This window comes from Salvia miltiorrhiza, chromosome 1 (assembly GCF_028751815.1).
Source record: "Salvia miltiorrhiza cultivar Shanhuang (shh) chromosome 1, IMPLAD_Smil_shh, whole genome shotgun sequence".
In the NCBI taxonomy this organism is placed as follows: domain Eukaryota; kingdom Viridiplantae; phylum Streptophyta; class Magnoliopsida; order Lamiales; family Lamiaceae; genus Salvia; species Salvia miltiorrhiza.
In genome coordinates, this window is record NC_080387.1 from 76,353,588 (window position 1) to 76,366,236 (window position 12,649).

At 40.2% G+C, this 12,649-nt stretch overlaps 1 long non-coding RNA gene across 1 annotated transcript; it reads right to left on the reverse strand.

Moving 5' to 3' along the window:
- Positions 1-1,366: 1,366 nt before the first annotated feature.
- LOC131006343 (uncharacterized) lies at positions 1,367-12,232 on the reverse strand. The gene is made up of 5 exons (XR_009095473.1): positions 10,749-12,232; positions 10,339-10,417; positions 2,640-9,770; positions 2,230-2,308; positions 1,367-1,661 (listed from the first exon to the last, which is right to left on the reverse strand). It is a non-coding gene; the product is annotated as an uncharacterized LOC131006343 (long non-coding RNA).
- Between the last annotated feature and the right edge of the window lie 417 nt (positions 12,233-12,649).

Here is a 12,649-nt window from a genome sequence, read left to right on the forward strand (position 1 = left end):
TGGAAGAAGAGAGGAAAAAAATAGAGGGAGAAAACACCTCTTATATTAACACCTTTTATATACTATAGATGGGTTCGTTGGTGGTTTTAACATCACTAGTACACTGTATTTAATTTCTACATGAATCTTCAATACGCAATTAAATCACCACTCAATTATAATTAATTATAAATTAGTCTTGGACTTTACTTGATAATAATAAAGTTATACACTATTAATCAAATTATAAAATGCTTGACTACAGTCAATTCCATACAACTCAAAATCTTATCACTCACGGATGGATGGATGGGAATAGATAAAAAATGTGTGATGCACATTTGGTCTTTTGCTTAAATCCCTTTTTCAAATGGAAACAATTATATATCCTTTTCAATCAATTTCTGAAAATTATAAACCTCCAAAAAATTTAATACAATTGATTAACCAATTATTGTTCTGAGACTAACCAAAAAATTATTGATTAACCAATTGATTCAATTTCACTTACCATTAAATATTGCAAATTTAATTTATCCATGAAAATTGGAAAATATATATATATATATATATATATATATATATATATGTGTGTGTGTGTGTGTGATACACATTTAATCTTATGGTTAAGTCAAAGTCTATGTCCGTTGTGTAAGAGACAATTAAGTCAAAGAAAGCAGACTCTAATATTTCCGTTACATGAAATTTCATGAGTTTTCTTCTTTGCCCAAATCACACTCCAATATTGAGAGCATAAAGAAGACTAGGTCAATTAATTTTGGGTCGAGACAAAATAATGACTTGCATTGACTTCCAAAAACTGTGGAAAATTTACATTCTGCAATTCTCAGTCTCCAAAACTCTAGGCTCGCAAGAAGTGTTTTAGATTTGAATATAAATGGCATTTGTAGGCTTCTTGTTTTCTCACACAATTAACACTCACAATATGGATACATTTTCCCCATTTTCCCTTCTTTCGCTTCTCATATTGTTTTCATGTCTTAGCCTCTCTGCTGCACACAACACAACTCAAATCAAAAGTGATGAATCTATACTTCTTGCTTTGAAATCCCACATTTCAGATCCTTTCAATTATTTGAATTGGACCAGTGGAACCTCGTTTTGCACATGGATAGGAGTTATTTGTGATTGGCGTAGCAGGGTGACTGAATTACATATCTCTGATATGGGACTCGAAGGAAGCATTCCACAGGAAATTGGAAATCTTTCTTCACTCGTTTATCTAGATTTGAGTCATAACTCTTTTCATGGTACTTGTAACGACCCAACTTCCCAAACAAAAGAAATAAGAAAATAATGTGATATGAATAGATCAATTGTGAAGATTTACTCAAAAGATTAGGTATCTGTGTTTTGAAGAGATTAATAAAATAAAGATAAAATAGAATAAATGAATGGGCATTGAGTGACATAATCGATTAACAACATTCAACTTTCCAGGAGCGCAAAAGTTTAGTTTCGTGACTCTGATCATAATCAACGATGGCCTCATTAATTGGAATACGAATTAAGGGTCTAAGCTCAACGAGATAATATTTTACCATATAATAGAAGTTCTTAGTTTAGGAGATTGAAAGACAAGATAGCAAGCTAGTCATTAAGCGGAAGCAAAAGACAGCGTGGAACCCTAGCCTCAGCTCCGTCTGCACCAACCGATCAACCTGAAAATATTTGAAATAATTTGGGCTGAGTACTAGTGTACTCAGTGAACAGGAGTTTACAAGATATTTTATGAAATAATTAAATAGAGCAGTTTATCCAATATCATAATCATAACTTAGAAGGTTTTAAAAATAGAGATCCACTTCTAAGCATGACAAAACATTTTTCTCATTAAGTGGCGCGCCATGTGACGTTCGATTGTTACTCGCTGCTTATGATCCCGGGCCTTTAACCACCGTCGGATCGCTTACCGCCGCTTAAGTGAACCCGGGACGCTACCCAGACGGAACACATCATCATCTGTGCTTGGAACGTGTCCAGAAGCACCCTTATAACGCCTGCTTAGCTTCGTTAGTGCCCAAATGGCGATCAACCCATTGAGCAACTAACCTTGTGTACACAATCCTCATCTAACGTGTTAGGTCAAATGAGAATCTCGATCGATGCTTATGCGAGCATTAAACAATACAGAACGCACATAAAAACATTTATATTGGATAAACAAGTAACTTTCATGAAATATCAGAGCTTATATAACTCAAGATACATTTGTACAATAAAGCCCACCTGGATAGGCAAAGCCTGAAGATCATACACATATAAACTTGTCTTGGGAAAGCAGCGCTAACCCACTTGGTCATAAAGCCTACAAGAAATTATATTCTTAATAGGTATCGAGGTATCATTCTAATTTCTAAGTAAATGGAATCGCTAACTATTGATACACTTTGCCCGATTTAATAATCTCTTTGAATGAATCCATAATCTTTTAATATATAAAATAAGTTTAAAACTTATAAAATAATTAATAATTTAAAATAAATTATAAAACATTAATCTTGGGAGAAAAATTAATAATTCTTATTAAAACATTTTCAGCAAAATAATAGTTCAAGCCCAAGAAGATAATTTAAAAACTTGTTATAAAATAAAGCAACCCAAAGTAATTAAAGTGAAGCCTAAATGCTTAAATGTACCTGAGCCCATTGACAATTAAATCAAACTAGGCCCAACTGAAGCTTTAAAACCAAGGAAAATCGGCCCAACCCAAAGCCCAAGACTCAAAGCCCAACCCTCAAGCCCTAGCCCAACACCCTTCCCTTCTTCTCCCCAAATCACACGCACACACGACACAATCTCATACACACAAACGCAGCAGCAGCTGCACACTCCTCTCTTCTCTCTCTCTCTCTCGGACGATCTGTCCGCCGCCGCTGCCGTTCAACGGCGCCGTCGCCGCCGGCGAGCGGCGCGGCTCTCCCTTCTTCGGCATCTCTCCTCTCCCTGACCCCCATTTCTCTCGACTCCACAGTCGACGGTAGCAGCGGCGAAGAGCCGGCCACCGTCGCCTTTCCTCTTATCTTCCCCCCCCGACTTCCCTCTCTTCTCAGCCCTCACTGGCTTCGACAGACAGCAGCTGCCAGGCCGCAACGCCACCCCGCCGTCCCTGTATCGACAGAGGTGCGCCGAGCCGCCTCCCCTTCCAGTACTGCCGCCGCCGCCCAGGGAAAACACCACCGGAATCCGCCTCTGCCATCACCCTCTCTCTCTCTCTCTTTCCATCTCACGCCTCTTCTCCCTCCACAGATCCGCCGCCTGCTCCAACCCCGGCGAGAATCGCCGGCTCCGACGCCTCCCTCACCCAACGCCTTCCCTCTCTCACCATACCCTCTCGCTCACCACCTCCCATCTGCCCCTCTCTCTCTTTCTTGCGTACCCGACAGCAGATGGCCAAGGAAGGAGCGCCGCCATCACTGCTGCTGCTGCTCCGTTCTCGGCCGCGTTAGTGGCGCCTGGCCTCCGGCCGCGCCACCTCGTTCAGCCACCCGGGACTTCGCCGCCTTGCTCCGACTCTGTCTGCCTTCGCCGCGAGTGGCCGACGGGCTGCTGCCACGCAAGCAGCGCCGACAGCCGCGGTCTTGACAGCCCGCGTCGAGCTCGGACAGCCCTCGTTCCTCCCTCTCCTCGATTCCCCGATTCTCACTCACCGGAGGATAAAAAAAAATTCAGAAGTAAAGATAGATTATTGCAAGAAGTGGAGAGAATGGTGAGAAGGAATGTGTGAGGCAAATATGATTTAAGGCACAATATGGTTTACGTGGCTGAAGGAAAACCAAAGCTGATTCTTTGCCAAAGAAAAAATATCAACACTGTAGAATTCTTGGAGAAAAAGGAAAATGTTTCAATTCTCTCGACTCAGCTTCTCACACTGCCATCTTAATTTTGGGTCACTACTGATCTCAAAATTCTTGGGTTGGAAGCCCATAAAAATTATTCTCATAAATATAGATTTGGGCTTGAGGTCCATCAAAACAAATAAATAAATAAACAAATATAAATAATAATAAAAAAAAAACTAGTAAGAACCTTTCTCATGTATTTTAGTATTGGGCTCAAGACCTTTGATTGATAAAAATTAATAGTAATGAACTTAAAAAAAATCTCGTTGAAATAATATGACTTATTAAAAATCGGGCGTGTATCACTAGTATACTAATTAAAGGTCTTTTATATTCCTTATGGAAAGGTCGGGGTATCACATACCTCTCCCCTTAAAAAAATTTCGTCCTCGAAATTTACAGACCTTGGTAGTCTAATTCGGGGTATTGAGGTTTCTTCTTCTCTTCCTGTTCATGTTGCTTTTTCTACCCCATGGTGTTGTCAAAGCACTTTAACCAAGGGAATTTGCTTGTTTCTTAAAACTTGAATCTTTTGATCAAGTATCTGTACGAGTTTCTCTTTATAGCTCAAGTCTTGGGCTATAACTACTTCATCATTCTTTATTAAGTGTTTTGGACCATACACGTACTTTCGTAATTGCGAAACGTGAAATACATTGTGCACGTTCCCAATGCTGGGTGGCAATGTCAACCTATAAGCTACATTGTCCACTCTATCTAGGATCTCAAAAGGTCCTATATAGCGGGGTCACAATTTACCTCTACTTTCAAAACGAATAACTCCTTTTTTAGGGCAATAGTCGATTCCCAACATTGAATTCTAGTTCAGTTCTTCGTGTATCAGTATATGATTTTTGTTTGTCTTGTGCTTCTTTGATCTTCTGTTTAATCTGGTCAACTTTTTCGATCATCTGCTGAACTAGTTCTGGTCCTAACAGCCTTCGTTCGCTTACTTCATCCCAGTAAAGTGGCGATCTGCATTTTCGCCCATGTAGTGCCTCGTTAGGGGTCATTTCAATTGTTGACTGGTAGCTGTTGTTGTAGGCAAATTCTACGAGAGGTAGAAAGTCCTCCTAATTTCCACCTTTGTATGCAACAATTGCTCAAAGCATGTCTTCTAATATTTGAATTGTTCGCTCCGATTGGCCGTCTGTTTGGGGTGGTATGCTGTGTTGAAGTTTAACTTGGTGCCCATTGCCTCCTGTAAACTTTTCCAGAATCTTAATGTGTATCAGGAGTCACGATCAGATGTAATTGATACTGGTACACCGTGAAGGCGCATAATTTCTTTTACATATAACTTTGCAAGCTTTTCCATCCCAAAGGTCATTTGTATGGGAAGGAAGTGCGCTGACTTCAACAGGCGATCTACAATTACCCAAATGGCAGTGTTTCCACACGCTGATCGTGGTAAGCTTACCACAAAATCCATATTGATATGCTCTCACTTCCATTCGGGGATTGGTAGCGGTTGCAATGTCCCATATGGTTGCAATGTCCCATATGGTTTCTGACGTAGTGCTTTGACTTGTTGGCATGCAAGGCACCGTTCTACGAACAATGCTATATCTCCCTTCATTCCTTTTCACCAGAACATTTTCTTCAAGTCTTGATACATCTTCGTGCTCCCCGGGTAGGCTGCGTATGGCGTGTCGTGTGCTTCACTCATAATCTCATTCTTCAGCCCTTCGTTGTGTGGCACACATAGTCTGTTTTCAAATTTCAAGGCGTTATCCTTATCTTTTGTGAATCCTTTGGGTTCGCTTGATCTGGCTGCGAGTCGCATATTTTTCCAAAACCAAACTTTTCTTTGGGCCTCGATGATTCTGGCTCGCAGATCTGGGATAATTTCCAGGGCAGCTATGGAGCTTAATATGGTGTTTGAGGGTGTGTACTATTTCCAAATTAAGTGCAGCCAAATCACGTATTAACTTCTCCTGTTGAGTAATAAGACATCCAAGTTTTTCTATGGTCTTTCAACTCAGGGCGCCTGCCACCACATTTGCTTTTCCAGGATGGTAATTGATGGTGCAGTCGAAATCATTTACTAATTCCAGCCATCTTCGTTGTCTCACGTTCAAATCCTTTTGCTTGAAGAAGTACTTCCAATTCTTATGATCCGTAAATATCTCACACTTAACTCCATAGAGGTAGTGTCTCCAAATTTTCAGCGCGTGCACGACAGTAGCAAGCTCTAAGTCATGAGTTGGCTAGTTCAGCTCATGGGGCTTCAATTGACGAGACGCGTATGCTATCACTTTCTAATTTTGCATCAATACGTAATCCAATTCTAGTTTCGAGGCATCAGTGTACACCACGAATCCTTTATTTTCTTCTGGTATTGCTAACACTGGTGCAGTAGTTAGCCTCGTCTTGAGTTCCTTAAAACTTTGTTCACAAGCTTCAGACCAAACATACTTAGTCCATTTTCTCAAAAGTTGAGTCATTGGCCTAGCCAATTTCGAGAATCCTTCGATAAATCTTTTATAGTTTTTCGCTAGACCGAGGGAACTTTTGATCTCGCTGACGTTTGATGGTGCCTTCCATTCCTTGACTGCTTCAACCTTGGCAGGGTCCACTTTGATTCCTTCAATCGGCACAACTTGACCGAGAACATCATTTCTCTCAATCAAAACTTACACTTGCTAAATTTGGCGAATAGTCTCTCGTTCCGCAAAGTTTTGAGTACGATGCGCAAGTGTTCTTCGTGTTGTTCTTCAGTCTTAAAGTATATGAGAAAGTCCTCAATTAACACTAAGACGAAACTATCGAGATACTGATGGAACCCTCTATTCATCATATCCATTAAAACATCTAGGGCATTCATTAATCCAAAAGTCATCATCGTGAGCTTGTAATATCCGTAACGCGTTCGAAATGTTGTCTTTGGAATGTCTTCCATTTTCGTCTTGAGCTGATGGTAACCAGGCCTTAGGTCAATCTTGGAAAAGACACCGATTCTCCTCAGCTGATCAAACAGGTCGTTTATCCTCGGAAGGGGATATCTATTCTTTATCGTGAGCATGTCTAGTTCCCTATAATCGATACACATTCTTAACGAACTATCTTTCTTCTTGATGAATAGGACCGGTGCTCCCCACGGTGATACGCTAGGCTGTATGAAACCTAAGTCCAACAATTCTTGTAGTTGCACTTTCAATTCCTGTTGCTCTGGTGGGGCCATTCTATACGGCGCCTTCGACACTGGAGCTGCTCCAATTGTGAATTTTAGTTGTCGGTCTGGTGGCAAACCGGGCAATTCTTCGAGAAAAATATCCTTGAAATTTTGAACAACTGGACCTTCTTCAGTCGCTTTTCTTTTATTTTGGTTTTCCAGTCAAATTGACTAAGAAAATCTAACATTCTTCTTTCCTCATTAGCTTAGTAGCAATGACTCAATTGTGAGCTCTGCTCAGTGTTTGTGCATAAGTGAGACCTCCCTAACTTGCTAAGGAAATCGATATCTCATGACGCAATTCGTTCCTGAACTTTTCCGCGCATTTCTCGTCAGTATCCAATAGGAGTGGAGCATATTGTAGCAGTTGGTTGAAAGTCCTGTCATACTCAGTCGCCGTTCCAACCCTCTGACCCAAGTTCCAGAACTCATCTGTTACTCTGTCGGTAACATTCTAGTATATATTTCTCATATAACTCTGCCTTAAAGTCATCCTCGGTGAAATTCTCCCATGTTTTGATTTATTTCTCGGCATCCACAGGATCACCTAAACTGTCTGATGCTACTTGTGGTGCAGGCTCATCAGGGACAATTACTCGTCGTCGTCCACGTCTTCTTATTGTTGTATCCATGATGTGGTTTAAAGGTTCAATTGGTTAATAGGGCTTAACAATCATATGTGAATCAATCTTGAGACTATGCGTGCTACACCAAAGAAAATGTGAACAACACGCATAAAGTATGAATAAATTACTGATATATATGCCTCAAGAGAGGACTTTCATAATATTCAAAATAATAGTGCCTCTCAAAGAGGTTCTTTTGGTTAATACGATTGAATAACTTCAGATGTAAACTAACCATAATAACTAGGCGTGTTACGGGAAGAAAAGTTTGAATAACATGTGTTAAAGCAATGATCAAAACACTTATGTATCATATACCTCAAAAGAGAACTTTCAGTATAATGAATATAATAGAGTACTCCAAGTGTTTAGGTAGTACGAGAATTTATTAAATGAATTGGGGTGTCTAAGCAAGGTATAGGTAGGATGTGGATGAGTTCGACCTTACAGTCAAAAAGTGAGGTGTTCTTATCAAAAGTAAGGTTATTCTAAACAATTGTCGCCACTACTAAACTAATAATGTATGCAGGCAATTGCTCTCTCATGAATCTCTTATGATAGCTTCCTCAATATTGTTCTTAGGACCTTCTTCCTATGTCAATGGCCTTGGCTCGGTGCTCTTGGTCAGCTGCGGAAAATCGTCGAACTAATCTTGCACATGTGTTGGTTGTCCCTGTTTTCCATTCATTAGAGAAAGGTGTTGCACGAATCTTATTGATGATTTGATGTCTAATATTCTTCCCTTGCATGCATTCATCCTGTGTGCCGTGATTCTACTACGAAATCTCTCAGAAAATTCTATAGCTTCCTGATTTAGCTATGGAGCTTCTCTTCATACTATTCTTGCAAGTACATTGGGGTCCAATGCTTGCGGAATTTCTCACCTGTTTTGTCCATCTATAAAGAATGATCAATATCATTCAAACCGAAATAGCGCAAGGCTAAATCTAGCTAAGTTTCTCTGTTCTATAGGCATCATAGGTATTCTGAGAGCATTCTATGTTCTTCAAGGTTCTATACCTCATCAATCTAAAGTTCTCTAGACAAAAGTCTAGTTCGTATGGATCGAAATCCTATCATAGCATTAGCTAATGCACCTCTAACGATGAGGTAAATCATACTCTTATAAGCTCATATCTTTAGTTGACTGAGTCAACCTACTCATAACTGTCAAGTCAAAAAGGTCATAATAACCTAAGTTGACAAATAATGTCATTTATGTCATCTGAAATATTTCTTAACATGCACGAAGTAAAAAAAATCATAACATATCTTTAATCATAAATGATTCATAGAATCAATCATAAACAACAAATCTTTTCTCTTTCAACATGCTTATGTGAGCTCAAAGAGACTCATCATAATATACTTCTTCTGAAAATAGATCATGTAGGCTCGAAGAGTCCCATCATGATTACAAACTTTGCTTCTTTTAAGGACTCGCTGGCCCAAATATCATACTCTTCTTTCTTGTATAAGCAATATCTCTTTTCATATGTGACATCATTAAAGCATTTCACAAGATAATCTTTTGCGCGCACTTCTTCAAATTAAATCATTTATTTGAAAATTTTAAATCGTACCTTTGTTGATCAGGCAGTGAGACGGTGAGCTGAGGGTTGCAACAATGCTTAGAAGTCTAGAGGTACTATTCTAGACTCGGAATAATTCAACTAGCGGTAGTCAGAGACACGAAAGAAAACTTGTGCTCTGATACCACTTGTAACGACCCAACTTCCCAAACAAAAGAAATAAGAAAATAATGTGATATGAATAGATCAATTGTGAAGATTTACTCAAAAGATTAGGTATCTGTGTTTTGAAGAGATTAATAAAATAAAGATAAAATAGAATAAATGAATGGGCATTGAGTGACATAATCGATTAACAACATTCAACTTTCCAGGAGCGCAAAAGTTTAGTTTCGTGACTCTGATCATAATCAACGATGGCCTCATTAATTGGAATACGAATTAAGGGTCTAAGCTCAACGAGATAATATTTTACCATATAATAGAAGTTCTTAGTTTAGGAGATTGAAAGACAAGATAGCAAGCTAGTCATTAAGCGGAAGCAAAAGACAGCGTGGAACCCTAGCCTCAGCTCCGTCTGCACCAACCGATCAACCTGAAAATATTTGAAATAATTTGGGCTGAGTACTAGTGTACTCAGTGAACAGGAGTTTACAAGATATTTTATGAAATAATTAAATAGAGCAGTTTATCCAATATCATAATCATAACTTAGAAGGTTTTAAAAATAGAGATCCACTTCTAAGCATGACAAAACATTTTTCTCATTAAGTGGCGCGCCATGTGACGTTCGATTGTTACTCGCTGCTTATGATCCCGGGCCTTTAACCACCGTCGGATCGCTTACCGCCGCTTAAGTGAACCCGGGACGCTACCCAGACGGAACACATCATCATCTGTGCTTGGAACGTGTCCAGAAGCACCCTTATAACGCCTGCTTAGCTTCGTTAGTGCCCAAATGGCGATCAACCCATTGAGCAACTAACCTTGTGTACACAATCCTCATCTAACGTGTTAGGTCAAATGAGAATCTCGATCGATGCTTATGCGAGCATTAAACAATACAGAACGCACATAAAAACATTTATATTGGATAAACAAGTAACTTTCATGAAATATCAGAGCTTATATAACTCAAGATACATTTGTACAATAAAGCCCACCTGGATAGGCAAAGCCTGAAGATCATACACATATAAACTTGTCTTGGGAAAGCAGCGCTAACCCACTTGGTCATAAAGCCTACAAGAAATTATATTCTTAATAGGTATCGAGGTATCATTCTAATTTCTAAGTAAATGGAATCGCTAACTATTGATACACTTTGCCCGATTTAATAATCTCTTTGAATGAATCCATAATCTTTTAATATATAAAATAAGTTTAAAACTTATAAAATAATTAATAATTTAAAATAAATTATAAAACATTAATCTTGGGAGAAAAATTAATAATTCTTATTAAAACATTTTCAGCAAAATAATAGTTCAAGCCCAAGAAGATAATTTAAAAACTTGTTATAAAATAAAGCAACCCAAAGTAATTAAAGTGAAGCCTAAATGCTTAAATGTACCTGAGCCCATTGACAATTAAATCAAACTAGGCCCAACTGAAGCTTTAAAACCAAGGAAAATCGGCCCAACCCAAAGCCCAAGACTCAAAGCCCAACCCTCAAGCCCTAGCCCAACACCCTTCCCTTCTTCTCCCCAAATCACACGCACACACGACACAATCTCATACACACAAACGCAGCAGCAGCTGCACACTCCTCTCTTCTCTCTCTCTCTCTCGGACGATCTGTCCGCCGCCGCTGCCGTTCAACGGCGCCGTCGCCGCCGGCGAGCGGCGCGGCTCTCCCTTCTTCGGCATCTCTCCTCTCCCTGACCCCCATTTCTCTCGACTCCACAGTCGACGGTAGCAGCGGCGAAGAGCCGGCCACCGTCGCCTTTCCTCTTATCTTCCCCCCCCGACTTCCCTCTCTTCTCAGCCCTCACTGGCTTCGACAGACAGCAGCTGCCAGGCCGCAACGCCACCCCGCCGTCCCTGTATCGACAGAGGTGCGCCGAGCCGCCTCCCCTTCCAGTACTGCCGCCGCCGCCCAGGGAAAACACCACCGGAATCCGCCTCTGCCATCACCCTCTCTCTCTCTCTCTTTCCATCTCACGCCTCTTCTCCCTCCACAGATCCGCCGCCTGCTCCAACCCCGGCGAGAATCGCCGGCTCCGACGCCTCCCTCACCCAACGCCTTCCCTCTCTCACCATACCCTCTCGCTCACCACCTCCCATCTGCCCCTCTCTCTCTTTCTTGCGTACCCGACAGCAGATGGCCAAGGAAGGAGCGCCGCCATCACTGCTGCTGCTGCTCCGTTCTCGGCCGCGTTAGTGGCGCCTGGCCTCCGGCCGCGCCACCTCGTTCAGCCACCCGGGACTTCGCCGCCTTGCTCCGACTCTGTCTGCCTTCGCCGCGAGTGGCCGACGGGCTGCTGCCACGCAAGCAGCGCCGACAGCCGCGGTCTTGACAGCCCGCGTCGAGCTCGGACAGCCCTCGTTCCTCCCTCTCCTCGATTCCCCGATTCTCACTCACCGGAGGATAAAAAAAAATTCAGAAGTAAAGATAGATTATTGCAAGAAGTGGAGAGAATGGTGAGAAGGAATGTGTGAGGCAAATATGATTTAAGGCACAATATGGTTTACGTGGCTGAAGGAAAACCAAAGCTGATTCTTTGCCAAAGAAAAAATATCAACACTGTAGAATTCTTGGAGAAAAAGGAAAATGTTTCAATTCTCTCGACTCAGCTTCTCACACTGCCATCTTAATTTTGGGTCACTACTGATCTCAAAATTCTTGGGTTGGAAGCCCATAAAAATTATTCTCATAAATATAGATTTGGGCTTGAGGTCCATCAAAACAAATAAATAAATAAACAAATATAAATAATAATAAAAAAAAAACTAGTAAGAACCTTTCTCATGTATTTTAGTATTGGGCTCAAGACCTTTGATTGATAAAAATTAATAGTAATGAACTTAAAAAAAAATCTCGTTGAAATAATATGACTTATTAAAAATCGGGCGTGTATCACTAGTATACTAATTAAAGGTCTTTTATATTCCTTATGGAAAGGTCGGGGTATCACAGTACTATTCCTCTATCCATTTTTTAATTTGTTGTTAGTAGAATCTATTTTATTTTGATATATTATAGTCTCCAAATATAAAAAACTAGTGAGTATTTTGACGTGGAATTATTTTAAATTGTAATTTAAATTAAGTTATAGTATTATTTTTCGTATAATGCTATTATCTAAGTTGATTTGTGAGATTATATCGGCTGGAGTTTGTAAAATTTGGTCACAATACACTTAACAAAAACTTAACAAAATTCTTAAAATCTGTGCCGAAGCTATTTAAGGTATTTATATTTTTTGCATACGGAGGGTGTATTTTATACCATAATACTTTATCAGGCCGCCT